The sequence below is a fragment of the Lates calcarifer genome, linkage group LG21 (assembly GCF_001640805.2).
Source record: "Lates calcarifer isolate ASB-BC8 linkage group LG21, TLL_Latcal_v3, whole genome shotgun sequence".
Classification (NCBI taxonomy): Eukaryota; Metazoa; Chordata; class Actinopteri; family Centropomidae; genus Lates; species Lates calcarifer.
Window position 1 is genome coordinate 14130910 of NC_066853.1, and position 10054 is coordinate 14140963.

The window sequence follows — 10054 nt, forward strand, 5'->3', positions numbered from 1 at the left end:
CAGGCCTGTACTTTTCTGAACTATATGGTGTCCATAATGACACACACAATAAAATACAATGATATAGATAAAATAAACAAATAAAAGTCATGAAATTAAGTTATTGTCACCTTCTTATGTCAAGTTATAGATAGATAGTAAACAAAGACAGATAGAAAGTAGAAGTAAGAGTAAAGAGCAAAAAGCAAATACTACATTTACAAGGAACATAAATATAATTTAAATGTAAAGTGTAGAGTGAAAATGTATGAGGGTGGCAGTGGCAGTGATTGGTCCTCCGTCCCACCAACTACAGCTCAGGAGCCTGTCATGACAATGCTGGTGGTGGCAGCCCTGCACGACACGTCAACGACAATGCCCAGCCCACCGACCACACTCACAGTGGTCCAACCTGGTCAGCCATGATGGGTTCCTCTACTGCCGCTGGCAAGTTCCTGGGGGCAAATGTGACAACCTCCAATGCCTGGTGCCCCACCGGCTTCCTCCTAAGGTGCTGCAGCTCGTCTATGGCTCGGTGGTGGCAGGCCACTTTGGGATCACAAAACTCTGTCTCCATTCGCAATTATACTGGCCAGGGTGTAGTCAGGAAGTAGAACTCTACGTGCATGGCTGTGACACCTGCACTGCTAAGAAGGGACCAAACCGGTGGTCACACAATCCCTTGCAACAGTACCAGGTGAGTGCTCCTGTGGCCCTCCCCCTGAACCAGAGGCTGGGGGAGAACCTGGTACAGACTACCTTTACTAACTGCAAGAATGGCTCTGAGAGGTGCACAAACTGACCAGGTAAGCCCTCTCAGATGCTGGGGTGAGAGTGTGGGTCCACACCCCTGAGCGGAAGAGTGGTCTTTCCCCCAAACTGATGAATCATTGGAAAGGCCCTTGTACTGTTCTTGAAAAACTGTTAGATGTTGTGTACAGGGTGTGGCTGGTCAAGGAACTCCACCGTGACCGGCTTTCACCCTACCAACCCCTGGCTCTGCCAGAGGGTGAGTTGGGGGTAGAGACCAGCCCCAGGCATGCTCTCGACAGCCAACACCCACAAGTGGACCACCGGAGCAGGCCAGCCAACAGTGCTAACTTCCCCAATGCCTCAGAGACATTGTTGTGGACAATTAGGTTGCTGGGACAGCTAACCAGCAAGGTGGGGTGATGTTCCCTTTATGCTGTGTTAGTGTGGTAATTATTCTTTTCGTTAAGAGTCCGTTGAGAGCATGTTGAGAGGTGTTTTACAATGAACCTGCCACAATACATACACAAGTAAACAATTTTCACACTTAAACAACATGTGTTAGTTAGTCATTTTATGTTCCCTTTATGTTGTGTTAGTGTGGTAACTATTCTTTTAGTCCCTTAAGAGCATGTTCACTATACAAATTATTTTATTGTTATTGAAGTTTATGCATCATGATCATAACATTTGTTTGGAAAGCTTGCCGTTGAACACTGTAAACTTTACCACTGCTCCATTTGAACTGTCCATAACTGCAGAAAGGCATCAGAATGAATTCAAGCTGTGGTATCTGGGGTATAGTGAGTGCCAAATGGACTATAATGAATAACTGATGAAAATAAATAGTAGCATAGTACCACTGTTGTTGTGATTTGCTGTGAATAAAAGACAATACAACACAATTTTTTCAGTGTCCGTGTTTTTTGCTTTCTTTACTTTTCAGTGAAGTGTTCAATAATTATTTCATGAAAAACAAGGAGCTAAGAATATGTATGTTAAGATAAGCCTTTTACTGACCCCCAAGCCCTTGAACAAATTTAGATTTTTCAATAGCGGAAGAACAGAAATTGCACCAACAATGGAATGAACAGTAAGAATACAAAATAAAAATGCACATGGGAAGCTAAAAAAAAAACCAAAGGTTAAACAGTATACATAAACTTGTGCCAATAGTGTCGTACAATCTAAAAACTAAATTATAGTTAAGTAGTAGCAAAGTGCAGTATGTAGGAGGTGGGGACATCTACGGCAAGGCCTGCAGGCAGACTCTATTGGGGAAATTACAGTTGCATCATCTATTTTGAAACAGCTATCCCTGATGATCTGAATGAAACACTTTTTTTTTTTCCATAACCGTGATAACTCCAAATTACTGTAGCTTCTATTCTCTCCCTTCAATAACAAACTAATTTTCTCCTCCTGCTAAGCCAGAATCTGATTCCTCTCCCTTGTGGCAGTGGTTTTTGTATTTCAGACACAGCGTCTTCCTCATCCCTCCTTTGGTGTGACAAGATATGACCCCCGACCACTGCTCAGAGCAAGTATCCTTTTGTGTTTCTGAGGTATGAGTTATGTATATGCATATCTGTGCTCTGCTCCTCTGCTGCCTTGCTGGGATGATCCAGTGGGTATATGGAGGGGAGCCCTGTCAACTCATGGTAAAGTCTACTCCCGGAAGCATCTACAAAGCAGGAGATGTGGTGATCGGGGGTCTGTTCCCCGTTCATAAGAAGGCACCGCAGCCTGAGTTGGATTTTCGGAGTGAGGAGGTTAACGCCTCTTGTGAAATGTAAGTTTTTGTAATTTTTTGTGTTTTTAAGAGATTAATATTTTCTGTTCTTGAACATGTTTAACCAAACTAAGTCAATTTTTAATATGTGTCCTGACTTCTGATGTTCATCTTTCCTGCTATTACTTTCCTCTGTTCAGTTTCAACCAGCGAGGTTATCGCTGGCTTCAGGTCATGATCTTTGCAGTGGAGGAAATCAACAACAGCTCGCATCTCCTGCCCAACTTCACCCTCGGTTATCTGGCAGCTGATACCTGCCTGGTAGAGAGCACCACTCTGTTAGCAGCTCTGGCTATGATATCTGGACAGGAAGCTCATCTGGCAAACTCAGAATGTGGATCTGTGCCTACAGTGCCAGTGATTGTCGGTGATGCTCGCACATCATCCTCTATTGTTGTTGCAAACACCCTCGGGGTGTTTGATATACCCATGGTGAGGATAAGTGATGTGTTGCAAACATAATGACAATGCATGTGCTTGTTGGTTTTGTTGTGAATAACATCTAACACTGTTTTACAGTATTATATGTCTCTCTTCTGTTCTTTCACTCTTATGTTTAGATTGTGCAGTGTTACACTGCTGCCTCACAGTAGGAAGCTCATGGGCCCCCAATAGCTCTAACTTTGGTCTGTGTTCAGTTTGCAGGTTTGCGTTAATGAGTGTTTCCTCTGACTACTTCTGTATTTTTAGGTATTGTAGATGCTTTTGCAGTTGGCTTTGATCAAAGCACAAGCTGATTCCCGGTCACTGAACAGTTGCTGCTTGTACATCGTTAAGATGGGTCAAATATAGAGAATAAAGTTTTATCTCTGGGGCTACTTTACTATAACTCTGCTTATATGTCGACCCGTTTTTCTTACTCGCTTCTGTCCTCTTGTCTGTCTCAAAATGTGTAATAAGTGCTGATATTCTTCACAGGTGAGCTACTTAGCCTCCTGTGAGTGTTTGAGTGATAAGAGGAGGTATCCACTTTTTTTCCGCACCATGCCCAGCATTGCTGCACAAGCCCAGGCCATGGCTGAGCTGCTGCGTCTGATGGGGTGGACCTGGGTGGGGCTTGTGTCTGCGGATGATGATTTTGGCAGATCTGGGATTCAGATGTTAGTTGATGCACTCAGGGGAACCGAAGTGTGTGTTGCCTACCATGAAGTGATTCCAGAGGTACTGTAATGCCTCATTTTGAAAGTGTCACTATATATCCTGTCTTTTTCTTTCTCATTTTCCCCCACTATTTTGTCTCCTCCTTACAATGTGCAGTTCTCTGTCTGATTCTAAATATCTCTCTTTCATGTCCAAGGGCTATTCAAAGACAGTGATAAAAAGGATTGTTGAAACCATCCAGAAATCCACTGCCAGAGTTGTGGTGACATTTTTTATAGTTCAGGAGGCAAAGGTTATTTAATTTACGATGTAATTTTCATTTAGATATACAGATATTATGAGGAGTAGATGCATCCACTCTGGTGCATGATACACCTCTGCTTCTCATCCCTTTGTCAGGTTTTGTTTGACGAAGTGGTGCACAGGAATATAACAGATAAGCAGTGGATTGCTAATCATGCTTGGGTTACGTATGGCTCTGTCTCAGTTCCTCGCAACACTCTCTCATTGGCTGGGACAATAGGGTTTGCTCCGAGGAAGGCTGATATCCCTGGACTGGGAGCCTTTCTGACTCGTGTGAATCCAGGCCTGAGTGACCCTTTCTTGAAGGAACTCTGGGAAACAGTGTTTGGATGCTCTCTTAGTGCTGGCCAGGAGGGGACATCATGCTCAGGCTCAGAGGTCCTAGGTGAGAAAGATAGAAAAAGAGCCATTTCCATTATTTGACATGTATTTGTTTTTTGCTTACCGTAATTTCCGGACTATAAGCCGCTACTTTTTTCACACGCTTTTGAAACTTGCGGCTTAAACAATGATGCGGCTAATTGATAGATTTTTACGTGCTAACCAGTTTCATGCAGCAAAAACATTTAGACACCTGCGGCTTATAGACAAGTGCGGCCAGTATATGTACTTTATTTTTTTTTCTTTTTAAATTTAGTGGGTGCGGCTTATAGTCAGGTGTGCTCAATAGTCCGGAAATTACAGTATTTATTCTCTGTGATGAGTCACTTCTAGGCATTGGGGAAAGTTTGTACACAGATGTGTCTCAGATAAGAATCACTTATAATGTCTACAAAGCTGTGTACGCCATCGCCCATGCAATAAAAGACATGTTGGCATGTGAGCCTGGAAAAGGTCCCTTCCTAGACGGCCAGTGCCCTGATGTCCGGAGGCTTCAGCCTCTGCAAGTAAATAAAATTCTACGATCTTTAGATGTCACAAATTTCATCATTTTCAGAAGTGATATGAAACAACCTTTTTCTCTCTCTCAGATAGCCCACTACCTGCGAAAAGTGAACTTTACAACACCTTTGAAAGAATGGATGAACTTTGACTGAGAACGGAGACCCACCCACTTCATATGATATCATCAACTGGCATGTGACAGCTCAAGGGACAATAGAGTTTGTCACTGTTGGTCATATTGTGTCCTCTCAGGGGTCAACATTTCACTATTGACATGGACAGAGTAGTGTGGGGAGGAGGCAGCGGACATAAGGTGTCGATCTTTTTTTTGTTCAATAACACTTCTTTGTATTACCCAGAAATTCAAGTGTGTGTTGCTTCTAAATTCTCTGTACTTGCCTGATACTAGGTGCCTGTGTCTGTATGTAGCAACCCTTGCCCTCCTGGTACAAGGAAAGCTGTGCAGAAGGGGAGACCTGTGTGCTGCTTTGACTGTCTGCCTTGTGCTGATGGAGAAATCAACAATGAAACAGGTACTTTAGACTTTACATTTGAGCTGTTTGAATAAATGCATATGATTAACTGGGGTTCTTCCACTGCATATAAGCAATCAGAACACGATATACATAAATAATGTTTGACCAGCCATTGTAGGCCCAGTCTTGTCTAACAACCCTTTAGGATGACTTGCAAAATTTCTTGCCATTCACAATGAGCACTAGATTAGAATTCAGCTTTACAGTTGAAAACCCTTATATTTATCATATTAAGATTAAGGTGGAATGTGGAGTAAAACCAGAAAAAAAGAAGGTTCTTAATGCTGTTTATGCTCCTTAGCAAAAATTAAGGGGTTTAAACACAAAATCCAAGGCTTATTTAAGGATTCTGGGTTCTAATCTTGCAGATTATAGAAAACTGTGCTTTTTTTATATCAAGGAGTATTAGTCTGCTAGTGATTGCATTTGTAATTCCTTAACAACCCCAAAACTCACTGAAACTACCACCATCACTATTACTACTACTATTAAATATAATCATTTGCTACAATAATATACTGTAAATAAATGTTAAATGGTCCAAATCTCTGCTTGTGGCAGGTTTTATCCACTTCTCTCTCCATATTTTATGAGAGATGGTCCTACGCTTAAGGTTTGAATTCTACTGTATGTTATTTAATGTAAAGAAAAGAGTAAACACATCTGCTATCTCCCTCTCTCTTGTGATCACTCTCTCTCTCTGTCTCTTCACAGGATCAGTGGAGTGTATTCGGTGTCCTGAGCGTTTCTGGTCAAACTCAAACAACACAGTCTGTGTTCCCCGGCAGATGGATTTCCTTTCTTACAACGACACCATGGGAATTGTTCTCTCCATCGTCTCAGCTGTTGGGGCAGCACTGACAGCTGCCACATTCGCCACTTTCCTTTACCACCGACACACACCGCTGGTAAAGTATAGCAGCATCCCAGGTGATGCTGAATCACATTTTAGAGAGTATTACATAATAGCTTCATCATGTGAAAAGAATAACTTTGTGCTGATACTAGTTTCCTAAAAAAAATAAATTATAATAAGTATAATCATATTCAACACAACTTCTCCCTGCGTCTCCTCATTTCAAAATCCTTCTCATTTTAAGGTGCGAGCCAACAACTCAGAGGTGAGCTTCATGCTCCTGCTGTCTCTCAAGTTGTGCTTCTTATGCGCGCTTGCTTTCATTGGGCAGCCACTGGCTTGGTTATGTATGTTAAGACATACGCTGTTTGGAATTAGCTTTGTGCTGTGTATCTCCTGCCTGCTGAGTCGCACTGTGGTGGTCCTGGTGGCCTTTCGATCCACACTGCCAGGGGAGAACCTGATGCGTTATGTTGGTCCTGCTCAGCAGAGGGTGGGAATCTCCATCTGCACCCTGGTACAGGTGATTCTGCTTTTAACATATACCAGTTCTAATTTAACTCATTCCTGTTGAGATTCTTGTGTGAGTGAGGTTTTCGCACCCCACTGCCATATAAGGACAGCATTACTTAAATAGATAGAGACTTATTATAGATAGAGAATTATTCAAAGTCCTGGTTCCAAATTGCTTTCTCTTATAGTGTGATGTCTGCTTTAATTTAATTTATTTTAATTTAAACTTTGTATTCTAAACATATTTCCCTCTCTGTGCCTGACTCAACCTTCCTCTCCCAGGTGCTGATTTGTGGGCTGTGGCTGACCCTGGCTCCTCCTCAGCCTACAGAAAGAGACATTGTGGACAACTGGGGACCCAAGATAATTCTTGAATGTGCTACAGGCTCCGTGGTAGGCTTCTCCTTTGTCCTGGGTTACATCGGCTTGCTGGCCTGTGTCTGCCTCCTCCTGGCCTTCCTAGCAAGGAAACTGCCTGACAACTTTAATGAAGCCAAACTGATCACCTTCAGCATGCTGATCTTCTGCACTGTGTGGGTGGCCTTTGTGCCCGCTTACATTAGCTCTCCTGGGAAATACGCTGTTGCAGTGGAGATTTTTGCCAATTCTGGCCTCAAGTTATGGCCTTTTGTTCTGTATCTTTGCCCCAAAGTGCTTTGTGATTCTTCTGAGGCCTGAGAGGAACACCAAAAAACACCTGATGGCCAGATAGATAGGTTCTTAGAAAAGGCATAAACGATTTAGTATAACTTTGAAAGTAGGCCTGTACTTTTCTGAACTATATGGTGTCCATAATAACACATGCAATAAAATACAATGATATCAATAGATTAACGAAATGAAGAATAAAAAATAACAGTCATGAAATTATTGTCACCTTATGCTCACGTTGTCTGTATATAACTTGATCTAAGATATAAAATGTTGCTGTTGAATGTACTGCAGGAAAAAAAAATATCCATATGCATGTCTACATAAATGGAAATAAATATTTAATCATACTATCAGCTCATGAGTTGGTGTGGTGCCACCATGACAACCCATCATAAACACTCACATGTCAGACAATGGATGTGTGAATGTTGTTTGTACACAGTGAGAATTGTTCCCTCTTACATGTATTATTCAGTGTGAGAAATGCTGTATTGGAGTCTCTCGATTGCATTCTGTCAACACATTTCTTATCTGTCCTCCCATTTTAGAGCACCCAAACATGTATCTGCCACCTAATGAGATTAGAATAGTGACTCATGCAAAAAGAAAAAAAAAGTCATCATCAGTACAGCTACTTCAATTTCAGGGGATTTTTAGGCCTTCTAATCATTTCCTGCCCAATATACTGTAGGCAACCACATGGGCCCAAGTGAATGGTGCTATTATGGCGGAGAACCATTAGTTTCTGGTGCAGTTTCTATGGTGCCCATCTCCTCTGTGACACTGGCTCTCACTACATAATAGGTGAAAAAAAAGTTGGAGTAAAAGCTACCTGAAAAGAGTTGGTTTCAAGAGAAATAAAAAGACAGAATGCCAGGATTATGGTGCAAGAGACGGCGATCATCATGAAAAGAGAATTTAGGTCATAGTATGAATTCACTCAGCTGTAGCTTCACATAATGATAATGCAAAGTCGCTGCTGTGTACACTGACCCTACACTTTTAAAACCCCTTTTCTTCCATTCTCCATCATGTCCTCTCATACTGTTATCACCGGTGGGTTTACATAAGGTGAGATAACAAGAACACCAAATCTCACAATAAAATGCAAGAGGTAGTCAACACACACTTCAGTTTCCCTGAGTGCAGATAGCTCTAAATGTTTCTCATGCTACTGCAGTTATTTATCCAGCTTTATGGTCATCTTTCAAGTAATTCATTGTTATATATTATTGTTATATATTCCACCTAATGTTGATAAGGGCTTAGTTGTGAATTATTTTCCCTTTTGCTTATCATTTTTTCATATTTTATGAGACCTTTCCCCTTGTCATCTTACATATTTTTTCAATTTTATTATTAATGCATCATCAATCCTGGCAAGAGATTTTGGACCTCCTTCTTACCCCTGCCAGTTATGTTGCCTTGAAAATGCTGCTTGTCAGACCAAATCTGACACATAATGCTAATTGTAGCTTTTGTCGTTGTGATTAGCTGGTGTGTCTGGCAAACACTTCAACATTAAGTGGGAGGAAAAAGTCTCAAGTAGTATAGTTGTCAAGTAGAAGTCACAAGTGGATCGTCAACAGTGCAGACTGAGACACACTTTGAATATTTGCTTAACAACTTTACAGACAACTTCCTCAAAACAGACTATTAAGCTGAAGCAACACTTCTGACACTGTCAAAACAAACCAAACATTACAAGCTGCACCAAATTGATATTTACTGCAGGGCTTTTTTTTGGTACTGTCTTACCCGCATTGTATCTCTAGAGCCAAATCACAGCTCATCATTTACAGCCTTAGATATTATATCATAACTTTACATTCAAGACACTGTATTTGTATTACCTCTCTAACCCGTTTTAGTGAGGTAAACCGTCATGTTTCCCTTCTGGTACGTGTCTTTTGTCATTAAAGGAAAACATCTGGTCAGTGTTGCTGATTACAAGACTGAGTAAATAGCTGTAAGTAGAAGTCATGCCCTTACTATGTCTTTCAGTTTCCCACCTGTGTTTACCTCTACACTGTATACTGCAAACCTATGTCATTACACCTCAACATATCATTTGTCAGTATTTCTAGGAATGGATTTCTGTGAACTCTGGACTCATTCTCTACACTCGATCACTCTTTTAATGTATTTTTCACAGCCATCACACAATTCTCCTGACATCTATGTGCCTATAATTTGATGGCCCATTCAATTTAGCAGAAATTACTGCACTGTGTTTTCTCATTCAAACTAAATTAATTATTTAACCCTCGAATGAAGATGGTATATTCTGGTTTCCTTAATTAAATCAAGCAAATAGTGCATTTATCTGAAGGATCATTCTTTGAAATTAAACAGAGACAGGCTGTGCACTGTGGGGAGAAATCAATCCACTGTCTTATACTGCCTTATGATAAATGTAAATCAAGTAATACAGTGTCAATAAAACACTGCTGTCCATCTGCCCCTTCCAGCACCTTTATCCCCCCTGCCTGTCCCTGATGGACGTCAGAGACTCAACATCTTTCCATCTTCCAATTTATTCCTCTGCCTTGGGAGGAACAACAGATCAATCAGTGATGGATAATCAATGTTAGCCTGAAAGCAGCTGTGGAGAGCTGGAAAGATGTTTTCCTTTGTTATTGTAGGGAACAGCCAGGCGTGATGCTAATATGTAAAGGCCTCTGG

The 10054-nt window shown here is 41.3% G+C and overlaps 1 pseudogene; it reads left to right on the top strand.

The window, feature by feature from the left end:
• Positions 1-243: 243 nt before the first annotated feature.
• Positions 244-9081, top strand: LOC108900943 (extracellular calcium-sensing receptor-like; annotated as a pseudogene).
• Positions 9082-10054: the final 973 nt, after the last annotated feature.